Here is a 13,822-nt window from a genome sequence, read left to right as displayed (position 1 = left end):
TTCACGTGACGCTAACCGTCACGCCGAACATGACCAAGCTCATCTGAGCTGCGTCGTGATATAGCCCAGTACAGGGGCACCGCACACCCACTATGCTTCACAGACGAAGTAATGGATCATCAAATCCCCGAGGGCTTCAAACCCGTAAAATTTGAATCATACGATGGCACAACAGATCCTGCGGTATGGATCAAGGATTATCTCCTTCATATCCACATGGCCCGTGGTGATGATCTACATGCCATCAAATACCTCCTGCTCAAGCTTAAAGGACCAGCTCGGCATTGGCTTAACAGCCTGCCAGTAGAGTCAATTAGTTGTTGGGAGGACTTGGAATCCGCATTCCTTGACAACTTCCAGGGCACTTATGTGCGACCACCAGACGCCGATGACCTAAGCCACATAATCCAGCAGCCAGAGGAATCGGCCAGACAATTTTGGACACGGTTCCTAACCAAGAAAAACCAAATAGTTGACTGTCCGGATGCCGAGGCCCTTGCAGCCTTCAGGCACAACATCCGAGACGAATGGCTTGCCCGGCACCTACGACAGGAAAAGCCGAAATCTATGGCAGCCCTCACGACACTCATGACCCGCTTTTGTGCGGGATAAGACACCTGGCTAGCTCGTAGCAATAACATAACCAAGAGCCCCGGCAATTCGGATACCAAGGACAACAACGACAGGTCATGTCGCAACAAGCATAAGCGCCGCATTAACGGTGACAATACTGAAGATACGGTAGTCAATGCCGGATTCAGAGACTATAAACCGGGTCAGCGGAAGAAGCCATTCAAAAGAAACCCTCCGGGCCCATCCAGCTTAGATCGGATACTCGATCGCTCGTGCTAGATACACGGCACCCCCGAACAGCCAGCCAATCACACCAACAGGGATTTTTGGGTGTTCAAGCAGGCAGGCAAGTTAAGTGCCGAAACCAGAGACAAGGGGCTACCTAGTGATGACGAGGAGGGCCCCTGGCCGCCGAACAACAAAGGACAGAAGGGATTTCCCCCGCAAGTTTGAATGGTGAACATGATATACGCAACCCACATCCCCATAAGGGAGCGGAAGCGTGCTCTCAAGGACGTCTATGCGTTGGAGCCAGTCGCCCCAAAGTTCAACCCATGGTCCTCCTGCCTGATCACCTTCGATCGAAGGGACCATCCCACCAGCATCCGTCATGGCGGATTCGCCGCATTGGTCCTAGACCCAATTATCGACAGATTTCACCTTACCAGAGTCCTAATGGACGGCGGCAGTAGCCTGAACCTGCTTTACCAGGACACAGTGCGAAAAATGGGCATCAATCCTTCAAGGATTAAACCCACAAAGAAAACCTTCAAAGGCGTCATACCAGGTGTAGAGGCCAGCTGTACAGGCTCGGTTACACTCGAAGTGGTCTTCGGATCCCCGGATAACTTCTGGAGCGAGGAGTTAATCTTCGACATAGTCCCATTCCGCAGCGGCTATCACGCCCTGCTTGGACGAACCGCATTTGCAAAATTCAATGCGGTGCCGCACTACGCATATCTCAAGCTCAAGATGCCAGGACCTTGCGGAGTCATCACGGTAAACGGAAACACCGAACGCTCTCTCCGAACGGAGGAGCACACGGCGGCCCTGGCGGCAGAAGTACAGAGTAGCCTCTCAAGGCAGTTCTCCAATCCAGGCGTCAAACGTCCGGACAACGTCAAGCGAGCCTGAAGTAACCTACAACAAATCCGGCTGGCACGTTCCGAGCAAGCATAGAAGCGCGGCCCCAACCCCAGCCCCCGCCAAATGGCGATACTGGTACCACGCGTACATAATTACGCCTTAGAGATACCATGGGCATAAGGGGAGGGGCACAACTACGGCACGCCCAGAATGTGGCTCAACCGCACTAAGGGGCTCCCTATTTCGCCGTTTTCCTTTTTACACACTTTCAGGACCCAACTATTCGGAAGGCCTGTCCGGCAATACACTCGCCGAACCCACGATGCAACAGCCAGGGAGAGAGCAAGCCACGTCAAACGTCCAAGTGGTCTCTATAACGAGTTTAATACCTATTTTACTTACAATCCCGCAGCTTGCCCCTAGAGGGGAACATGTGAAATACTCCCATCTCTTTCTTACCGCACTTCTTGTATCATTCTGCTTTCGCAGCAGCCCTTTTTTAATAAACAATATATAGCTCTTATCTATTATTGTACTTATCTATTTTTTATATACAAATATGTTCAGTCATGACATTCTGCAACCGTACACTTTGGTAGGGACAATACACCAGGGGCTTACAACACCCCATAACATGGTGTGAGAAGACCAAACACTCTCATGAGTGCGGCACTATGCATCGGCTCCGAATCATGTCTTTGGTCAATAGTTGGGTTTGCCCGGTTCCCATGTTTTCGTACCTTACGTTCCGCATTGTTGGCTAAGGTAGCGCTGGGGGAACTACTGCGATATTGCCCCAGTTGAGCTGGGTTAACACCTCAGTAGAGAAAGCTAAAACTGACTGTCATGATAGTGCGAGAGACCGGTCGCTGTTCGCGAGGTTTTTTCGAGTCCTTAAAGACTTATGCCGCTTCGAGCGAGGAACCGGACTTATCCGGCCTAGGCGTGGATAGCGCCCTGAACTCGGTCTTCCGAATACTAGGGGCTTCGCCGAAATTTAAAATTATAGAATTCTATGGCTAAGTGAGAGTGATAAAGCATTATAAGTCCGACAGCCTGGTTCGTTGTGCTCAACGCCTCCCTAGATGGACCCAAGAATGGGAACAAGAGCGCTCAGGTTTATCCCGAACACCCCAGCACTCGTGGCATGGGGGTCAAAGCCGACGACTTGCATCTCTCAGATTTGATAAACAGCCGCACAGAAGGTAATATTTTAAATTAACAAGCGTTGCTTAACGCATATGAACAAAGTTTCAGCGTACAGGATAACAAATGCGAGTCTACTCAAAAATTACATCTTTGGAGCACTCATCCGCTATATGGCGGGCACCCTTCAGAACGCCATTATAATACATCTCGGGCGTATGATACTCCTTGCCCGGCGGTGGCGCGTCCGTCAAAAGCTTCTCCGCGTCTAGCTTGCCCCAGTGCACCTTAGCACGGGCAAGGGCCCGACGGGCACCTTCAATACAAACGGAGCGCTTGACGACCTCAATCCACGGACACGCGTCCACCAGCCGCCGCACCAGACCGAAGTAGCTCCCAGGCATGACTTCTCCAGGCCACAGCCGAGCTATGAGGCCCTTCATGGCCTGTTTGGCCACCTTGTGGAGCTCGACTAGCTGCTTCAGCTGGTCGCTCAGGGGCACCGGATGTTCGGCCTCAGCATACTGAGACCAGAACACTTTTTCCGTCGAGCTCCCCTCTTCGGCTCGGTAGTATGCGGCGGCATCAGACACACTACAGGGCAGATCGGTGAACGCTCCTGGAGAGCTCCGGATTCGGGTAAGTAGAAGATAATTAACTTTTATATTCTTGCTTTGCATAAAGAATGCCTTACCCGCCGCTATCTTCTTCATTGCCTCGATCTCCTGGAGGGCCTTCTGGGCTTTGGCCTTAGCAGTCTTGGCACTCTCAAGAGCCAAGGCGAGCTCGGACTCTCGAGTCTCCGAGTCACGCTACAAACCCTCGTGTTTTTCCACGAGAGCCTGGAGCTCTTGCCGCACCTCCGCCACCTGCGCCTCCTGCTTCTCTCGCTCGGTGCGCTCCAAGGCCACACTCTTTTCGGCCTTGGAGACCGCCTCCTTCAGGGTCGCCACCTCGGTCGTGGCTCATACAACATTTACGTTGGTCCTGTTATTATTTGCAACCAATTATTTCTATATACATTTACAGGAGGTACTATGTACCCTCTTTATCCTCGAGCTGCTTCTTGGCACGGCCGAGCTCGCTCTCGGACCGCTCGAGGCTTTCCTTCAATGCATTGACCTCCGCAGTCAGTGCGGCAGAGGTCAGCAGCGCAGCCTGCATTCCCATATTGACACATTTCTATTAGACTCCTGCGTATATCTTTTTAGATCCTCATCTCGGCTTTTCTTTCCGAACACCGAACTGAGCATCAGGGGCTACTGTCTATGCGGTAACATTTTTATATGTTTTTGAACACATACCTCAAAGCCCGTTAACAGGCTTGTACAGGCTTCCGTCAGCCCGCTCTTGGCGGACTGAACCTTCTGGATCACCGCACGCATAATAGTGCGGTGTTCCTCGTCGATGGAGGCGCCGTTAAGCACCTCCAACAAATTGTCCGGCGCCTCCTGATGGACGGGGGTCGCCGGCGTCGTAGGCTTGCCCTTCTTATGAAGGCGCCGCCTGTCGGACTCTGGAACCATTGATGGTTCCGGAGCAGTGTCCGGCCCGGGGCCGGACTTAGATCCCTCCAGGGCTTTACCCCCTTCGGGCCTGGAGTCCGGGAGATCGCCTTGCGGCGCCTCCAGGACCACCTCCTCCTGATTTAGTCCCTTCGGGAGCCCACCTCGGCGTCGTCCGCAGGGAGCGGGGAGGAGGCCGTCAGAAGTGAAGCGCTATTCACATCCAACGAATTCAGGGAGCCGCTCGACGAATCACCGAGCTGAGCTCTGGGCGGACTACATAATTAAATTCGGCGTCAGAAGCTATCAAATAATAGAGGAGTGCAATAAGTCATTCGGGCAGCCGGACACTTACGATTTTGCCAGGGGCTTGACCGTAGATGGCCATTCCTCCCCGCCGTCTTCGGCATTGGGGGCGTAGTCCGGCAGAAGGGTCTTCCCCTTCTTGGACCCTCCGGCTTCCCCAGTTGGGGCGACCTTTCTTTTATTTCCTCCCCCCGTTGGATGGGGAGAGGCATCTTCTTCTTCTTCCTCCTCCTCGTCTTCGGAGGCGGAGGGTGCGTCGGGGTTGTCAGGCGAATCTGACACCGCCAGGCGCCGGGAACTCTTTCGGGTCCCCATGGCCTTATTCTTGGCCTTCTTTTCCGGCACCACGTGGGGTGCCGGAACCAGCAGCCCTGTCAATAGGGCGTCCGCTGGGTCTTCTGGTAGGGGAGCCGGACAGATAACCTGCCTGGACTTCTTCAGCCAGTCCTGTCAAAGGTAGGGGACTTTAGATCCCGCATAGAGTCAAACTATGAAAGACAAAAAGTCCCGTAAAGGGTAGAATAGCTTACCTCGTTGGCCTGGCGCCGCGAGCTGAATCCGCGATCCTCGGTAGCGGACGCGGGGGCCTCGGCACCCTTGAACAGCACCTTCCAGGCATCTTTGTACGTGGTGTCGAAGAGCCCGCTCAAGGTTGGGTGTTGTGCCGGATCAAACTCCCACAATTTGAAGGCCCGTTGTTGGCATGGGAGGACCCGGCGGATAAGCATGACCTGGACTACGTTGATGAGCTTGAGGTTCTTGCTCACCAGCTTTTTGACGCAGGTTTGGAGTCCGGTCAGCTCTTTCGAATCTCCCCACGTTAGGCCCGTCTCTTTCCAGGAGGTGAGCCGTGTGGGAAAACCAGATCGGAATTCGGGGGCCGCTTCCCATTTGGGGTCGCGTGGCTCGGTGATGTAGAACCACCCCGATTGCCATCCTTTTATTGTCTCGATGAAGGAGCCCTCGAGCCATAGGATGTTGGCCATCTGGCCCACCATGGCACCTCCGCACTCCGCTTGGCGGCTGCTCACCACTTTCGGCTTGACATTGAAAGTCTTCAGCCATAAGCCGAAGTGGGGCTGGATGCAGAGGAAGGCCTAGCACACGACGATGAACGCCGAGATGTTGAGGATAAAGTTCGGGGCCAAATCGTGGAAGTCCAGGCCGTAGTAGAACATGAGCCCTCGGACGAACGGGTGAAGAGGAAAGCCCAGTCCGCGGAGGAAACGGGGAAGAAAAACAACCCTCTCATGGGGCCTGGGGGTGGGGATGAGTTGCCCCACATCCGGAAGCCGGTGCGTGATGTCGTCAGACAAATATCGGGCCTTCCTCAGCTTTTTGATTTGCCCCTCCGTGACGGAGGAGGCCATCCATCTACCTCCCGCTCCGGACATGGTTGGAGAAGGTTGAGGTGGGAAGTGCGGGCTTAGGCGCTGGAGCTCGAGCGCGCAGGGATGAATAAGCAGAAGAGGAAGAAGGCGTGAATGGAAAGGGCGGATTCTTATCCTCTTATATGGGCGGCCAAAACTACGAGCCCCCACCAGCCTAATAAAACTCGCTTATCTCCCAAGCGCCGCGGTTAGTGGCGCGGTTGGGTTACCCACGCCCGTATTGATGAGAATCCCGGAATAAGGGGACACGATCTCTGCTTTGACAAGACGTGCCAAGGAAACCGCCTCGCTAAACGCGCTGAGGTGGAACAGTAAAATGAATAAAAGCCTGGTCATGGCGTGATGTCACGCTGCAGAATACGTCAGCAGATTAGATTGGTGCAAATGTTATTCTCTCTATGGCGGCATGTAGAACTAATTTTGCAGAGCCGGACACTATCTTGGTGTTCGACATCTTCTATGAAGTATTCGGAGGAGGAACCCGCCTTGCAATGCCAAAGACAACTTGCGTGCTGGACTCGTCGTCATTGAAGCCTAGTTCAGGGGCTACTGAGGGAGTCCTGGATTAGGGGGTGTCCGGATGGCCGGACTAAGACCTTTGGTCGGACTCCCGGACTATGAAGATACAAGATTGAAGACTCCGTCCCGTGTTTGGATGGAACTTTCCTTGGCGTGGAAGGCAAGCTTGGCGATACGATATTAAGATCTCCTCCCATTGTAACCGACTCTGTGTAACCCTAGCCCTCTTCGGTGTCTATATAAACCGGAGAGTTTTAGTCCATAGGACGAACAACAATCATACCATAGGCTAGCTTCTAGGGTTTAGCCACTCCGATCTCATGGTAGATCTACTCTTGTACTACCCATATCATCAATATTAATCAAGCAGGAGTAGGGTTTTACCTCCATCGAGAGGGCCCGAACCTGGGTAAAAACATCGTGTCCCTTGTCTCCTATTACCATCCGCCTAGACGCACAGTTCGGGACCCCCTACCCGAGATCCGCCGGTTTTGACACCGACAAAGGGCCTCTTTGATTCACAGGATACTGAAAACACAGGAATGGGGAAAGTATGATGGCGATGAACCGAGACGAGGAGAACTCTAACCCAGTTAGAGGTTAGAGTTAGATTCTAACCCTGAACTAACTCTAAACCAAAGAGGTGTATGGATGGCAGGGTTAGATTGACAATAAATGCTCTATCTCAATCATTTGACTACTTTGGACCCTATTTTTAGTCAGACTAAAATAAGTCCCTTGGATCCAAGCACCCTCTTGGTGTGGCCGGCTCTTCTGTGGCCTCCTCCCGCTCACAATTGACATAAACGAACCATCTATACAATCAAGCATGCAAAACATGATAATTTTTACTTTGTCCATACAAATGAGATATCCCACTTAAACATACAAGTCTTCAATCAAGCTTCACAAAATAAAAAAAAACACTTCATGAAACAAAGAATGAGCTAACTCATCACGGAAGTTGTTCATGATAGGGAGGGAGCCCGGAGCCCCTCACGCACTGAGGGAGGAGCTCGCCATCGTCGCTCTGGAGGAAGGCTCTGTAGAGCACAAGCCCCGGGAAGCCCTCCGACGCCGACCCTTGCGAGTTGAGGTCGACACCGGCATGGGTAGCAGGGCCGCTTGCTGCCGACTGGGAACTTAATCTTTGGGCCTCTATAAATAATGCAAGCTTGTAACTAAAATACCTAGAAAGGTGAACTGAATCTTTGGGCCTCTAGAAATAATGCAAGCCTGAAACTGAAATACCTAGAAAGGTGAACTGAATCTTTGGGCCTCTAGAAATAATGCAAGCCTGAAACTTAAATACCTAGAAAGGTGAACTAAATCTTTGGGCCTCTAGAAATAATGCAAGCCTGAAACTGAAATACCTAGAAAGGTGAACTGAATCTTTGGGCCTCTAGAAATAATGCAAGCCTGAAAATGAAATACCTAGAAAGGTGAACTGAATCTTTGGGCCTCTAGAAATAATGCAAGCCTGAAACTCAAATACCTAGAAAGGTGAACTGAATCTTTGGGCCTCTAGAAACAATGCAAGCCTGAAATTGAAATACCAAGAAAGGTGAACTGAATCTTTGGGCCTCTACAAATAATGCAAGCCTGAAATTGAAATACCTAGAAAGGTGACCTGATTCTTTGGGCCTCTAGAAAGATTTATTACCTCCTCAAGCAGCATCAAACAATTCCATGCGTGCACCACAAATCTATAGCAAGTTTGATCAGGATCTACTTTTCCAAATCAGAATTAGCGCTAGAGCAAGCAAGATCAATGATATGGCCGTGAGACAGAGAAGGAACAAACAAACTCACCCCTCTTGTGACTTCCCTGGTAGATGCGCCGCCGTCGCGCACGATAGAGGGAGAAAAACGACTGGTGAAGGGGGAGCGGGGCGACCTTCGAAGGTCGGAGGGAGAGGGCGGCCGAAGTAGGGCGGCGGAGGCCGGAAGGAGAGGGTGGCCGGAGGAGAGAGAGAGGGCGAGCAGCGCTTGGGCGGGCGGCCCTATGGGGAACAGAGAGGAGTCGTGCGAGAGGGGGGGGAGCGATCTGGTGCGGGCAGGTAAGATTTTTTTAGGGGAGCGATCTGGTGCGGGCAGGTGAGATTTTTTTAGTTCTCTTTTGGTGGGTCCAGGATAACTAACCCAATTAGAACCTCTCCACCGGGCTAGTTTTTTTAGCTAGGTTAGAGCAAACTAGCTCAAACTAACCCCTCTTGTTTCGATAATTTGAGGCTATTTCAACCCAAACTAGCTCTAACTTAGGGATCCAAACAAAGAGGAGTGTTACTGTACATGCTACAGTGTGGACCGTAGCACATTGTTTTTATGGCCATATCACCACATTATTGTTTTCTACTGCTGGTTCACTGGGCTACCGTGGTTCGCACGGCTGGTTCACTGGGCTGCCTTGGTTCGCACTCCTCCGACCTGAGTAGTACTCCCTCCATTCCTAAATATAAGTCTTCGTAGATATTTCACTGTGGACCACATACAGATGTATATAGATGCATTTTATGTGTAGATTCACTCATTTTTCTCCGCATGTCGTCCATAGTGAAATCTCTCCAAAGACTTATATTTAGGAACGGAGGGAGTAGTATAGTACTAGTATATACCACATCATTCTTTGCTCCTTCTTACTACTCCGACATGTGGGAGAGCCAGCATCCGGGTCGACGTGTCATGCACTAGATTAGAGCGCGGAACGGAAGGGGGGCATCACCCCGGTCGGAGCGCCAGTAATTCATGACTATAGTGAGTGGTCATATCACAAGTCTTTCCAGCAGTAACGCGCCGTCAAATCGCACAGCCCCACTCGCTCACCCTCCTCGCCTCTCTGTCAAACTGCCTACCCGAAAACTGCCGTACTGCCTGGGAAAAGCCCCGCCCTCAACTTTTAACTACACGAAGTTCGAGCTTGTTCATTCTATATAAATACAATACTTACTATATGTTTATTCACCCATGGAGTTGTTCAATGAATGGAGGGGCGAGGAGCACAAGTGAACAATACTACCTCTGTCCGGGTTTATTGGTCCCCATTGTATTTCGTGCCAAATTTTGACCATAGATTAAACTAAGAAAATGTTCATGCATCTCACCAAACATTATATTTTTCAAAACTATGTTCAAATACGAATCCAATGAGATAATTTTTCTTGACATGCATTAACATTTTGTTAGTTAAATATTTAGTCAAAATTTGGCACAAACTATAAAAGGGACCTATAAACCAGGATGGAGGTAGTACTATAGTAGTAGTAAGTAGGAGTCGTAGAGTAGTCACCTTAAATAGAGAGTTTCTTTTCTTTGATGCCACGTACACAAATTGAAACGCTTGTTGTGGAGAGAAAAAAGATAATCACTCCACTATATATGGATGCAGGGGCCTGAGCGCTCGCTTTACTAGGGTTGCTCTCTTCATTCTCTCATCCTCTCCAGATATAAACAAGACAGTGGTAGCGACATTTTCTCTTTGCTCACCGCTGGTCACAGATCCGGCCGGATCCCTTCGACCGGTGTGTGTAGAGGACTAAAAGGTGCATCATTCACGCGGTTATCACCGTCGAGGGAGGAAACCCACAGCTGCCGGAGGGGCCCGATCCTCTGCCCGTGCCGTTCTCTCTAACACAGCGCCGGTTCGGGAGGTCCTCCGACCCTTCTTCCTCCCTGCCGTATTGTCTGCAGATCTGACCTGCTGCCGTCGACATCCCGGCGACCCTCAGGTATAAGTTCTTCGAAAGCGGCCTTACTCTACTGCCCTAGCTCCTCACGTGTCTGCATGTGCATCTTTTTCTACTCCCATCAGCTCTTCCAAAGCCACCTAAATTTTTAGTATTATTAGAGGTAAAGCTACTTCATGCATTCGAATCTAGGGCTTTGTTCAAACAACAAAGAAAGGGGGGAAAGTTGTAGCATGAATCTAGGACTTGATTCAAAGGGGAAATAATATGGTGAAAGTAGTAGAGACCGGATACCCAACCGGTCTCTTGGTTGAAAAGGGAAATAATGGGAAAACGCAGTACAAACTGGATAAGGAACAGATCTATTATTGGTTGAAAAAAGGATAGAAAGTGGCGGCTGGTGGACAAGTCAACAGAGTATGTCCAGGATTAGATTTGCTGCCATCACATAGTAAAAGGTCTCCAGGATTAGATTTGCTGCCCTCACATAGTAAAAGGTCTCAGGATTAGATTTGCTGCCCTCACATAGTAAAAGGTCTCAGGATTAGATTTGCTGCCCTCACATAGTAAAAGGTCTCAGGATTAGATTTGCTGCCCTCACATAGTAAAAGGCCTCCAGGATTAGATTTGCTGCCTTCACATAGTAAAAGGTCTCCAGGATTAGGTTTGCTGCCCTCACATAGCGTGAACAAGCTCGGCATCACCACTTTATGCCTCCTTGTAGGTACATTGTGCTGATGCGTCCACTGTCGCATGTCCTTATACCAACCTTTTGTTGTTTTTTTTGCGGGTAAACCAACCTTTTGCTGTAAGGGCGCATGTAAAATGAAGCGATCACACTCTTACCTTAGGGACATGTCTAACTAGTGTTATTGTTAATCTAATGCCTCCAGTGATAAGATGCAATTAAACTGTGTTACAAATGGCACTCCTGCTGTTTTCCCCGGTATGATAAGTAAGTTGCTCCTTTATGCTGCTGAGTGTCCTGGTGTCCCCACGGTCCCATGCCCTTAAACCAACTCTTTAGCTGCTGTTGATTTACTGTGTCTAGTAAACAAGCAATGCCACCATTAAAGTAATCCAATATCTGAGGAATCTCATTGTTGATCGTAATGCTTCTGGTAACATGAAGCATTGCTGACATTTTAAAATTTCTACTGTCCTTGCGTGATTGCCGTGAACATAAATTAAGATGCTTCTTTTCATTTTGTATATGTTTCGTATATTCTTATTGACCAGCAACTGTTTACTTTCTATCATTTTGTGCAGATAGGGATATCCATTTCACCTTGTTGCTATTGTGACCTTTTGGTGAACTGCACAAAACACTTTTTTTTGGAATGAGTGTCTTGTACAGTTCAACTAAAATGTCACGTGGGCAACATCTCTTAATTTTGGTGGAACTACACAAAATGGTTAAACTAAAGTGAAACCATGCTCTCCTGTCTCCTTGTTTGTTCTATGCAAACATGCTGTGCAAACAGGAATACTCTACTACAGATGTTGTGACTGTCAAGAGCAACATATCTCAATTTTGGTGGAACTGCACAAAATGATTCAACTAAAGCGAAATCATGCTCTCTTGTCTCCTTGTTTGTGCTATGCAAACATGCTGTGCAAACAGGAATACTCTACTACAGATGTTGTGACGGTCAAGAGCATTCGCCAAGTTCTTCGATTGTATGACATGGCTAGCCAAGATGGATTTAATCCCGATATTCACTTTATCAAAAGGCTCTAATGGGTTGGTTCTGAATCTTGCAATCTGGGAATCAGTGAGATGCGTAGGCATCTTTGTTGTACTTATTATTTGAATCTTATTTGTTGATTCTGAATCTTGCAAGCTGGGAATCAATGAGACATGTAGGCATCTTTGTTGTAGTTATTATTTGGATCTTATTTGTTGGTTCTGAATCTTGCAAGCTGGGAATCAATGAGATGTGTAGGCATCTTTGTTGTACTTATTATTTGGATCTTATTTGTTGGTTCTGAATCTTGGAAGCTGGGAAACACGGCATGATGATGCAGAGGACAACAACCATAACAAACAATTCAAACTTGGTAGTATTATCTTTGTGAAAGTGCGACAAATGTGCTGATCGTGTGCGTCCTGAGAATAATAATTCTAATTGTTGTGCATGTTGATCCCGTGGCACTGATAGAACGAGCCAATGCATTGCTTGTTTTAAGTATAGATTTCTATTAAAGCTAATTAAATTTAAGTAAAGTGACCACTCACTCCTGTTATTACAGTACCAATAAAGACCCGCTCGTGAACCGACGTGTGGCTGGAGTAGGTTTCTTAGTGGAGGCATTTGAATGCGCTGAGGGTGCATCTTCTGCCGGGCATGTAGCGGACGAGGGAGGGCTAGTAACTGTTGTCGTCTGTACACACTCAACTTACTGTTGAATCCAGTTCCCCAAGAGCTGAAAAACAAACTGTTGCCGCCGCCTACACACTCGTTCACTCGAAGAGACTCCAATGGCGATCCGAGGGGTGAGCCTGTTGGATATGGACTTTAGCAAGGAGTTAGTTCGCCGTTCAGTCCTATGGCTGCACCAAGTTGAATGTGATGTACACCAACGACACGGACTCGACGAAGCTCTACCTCGCCTCAGTCCTATGGCTGCACCAGGTTCTGGAGCATTCGCCCGTTTCATCGGCAGCGCCTATTGCACCTTCGCTACGGTGGAGAGAAGGAAGAACGCGACGATTCGGCCATCTGGTGCAACAAGCTTGTCGACATCCAGAAGCAATACAAGATCATCAGCAACGGGCAGGAGAAGGACTCTGTGGTTGACCTCGCTGAGACCATCATCGACCCCTGATACGCCAACATGAAAGAAGATGACCTGAACACGTGGGAGGTACCTCTGAATCTAGCCTACATAACCTATGCGTCCAAGGACACATACGCATGCTACGACATGTACATGAAGATCTTGGACATGAGGGCGTGTCTGCTTCCCGTAACCGACGAGTACACGGACAACCGCAGTGTCATGATCAAGCGTGCCAGGAAGGTCTAGATGTTGTACTTTATCTGTTTATAAGCACCTTTATCATCTGAGTGTTTCATGCATTAGCCTATGTGTCATAATTATCTGTTTTGTCCGAAATATTTCTTTTAATAACCCATTAACCTGATTGCTTTTTTTAGTGGCTATTTGCTAATGTATGTAAACTAGTTCACTTGTCCATAAAAAAAACTAGTTCACTCGGCTGCCGTGCTTTGAATCTCCTTCCTCCCAACATATTCCTCTCCTCAGGTGGACCCAGCAGGTCTCTGAATTTTCTCCCACTTTCTTTTTCGATGTAAACTGAGTTTTCTCCCAGTACTTTCCCCTAGAACCAACTCAACTGTCCCACGTCTAGCCTAAAAAATAATAATACCCCACGTACTATTAACTCATCAAATTAAAATGATATTTTATTTCGTAAGTTGAAAGTTCTTACAAAATAATAATAATAATTGTTTATATATAACTTGCCAAGTTAACTCCTAGTGATTGCGTACATAAGCTTGCAAAGATTTTACTGACGTGCAATCATGTGTTTATGTTTTTATAACATTTCTCCGTCTAGCCCAACATGATATTTTAACCCAGCCCA

This window comes from Triticum dicoccoides, chromosome 7B (genome assembly GCF_002162155.2).
Source record: "Triticum dicoccoides isolate Atlit2015 ecotype Zavitan chromosome 7B, WEW_v2.0, whole genome shotgun sequence".
Lineage (NCBI taxonomy): Eukaryota > Viridiplantae > Streptophyta > Magnoliopsida > Poales > Poaceae > Triticum > Triticum dicoccoides.
The sequence above is the reverse complement of the archived record's forward strand: the minus strand, read 5'-3'. Positions refer to the sequence as shown.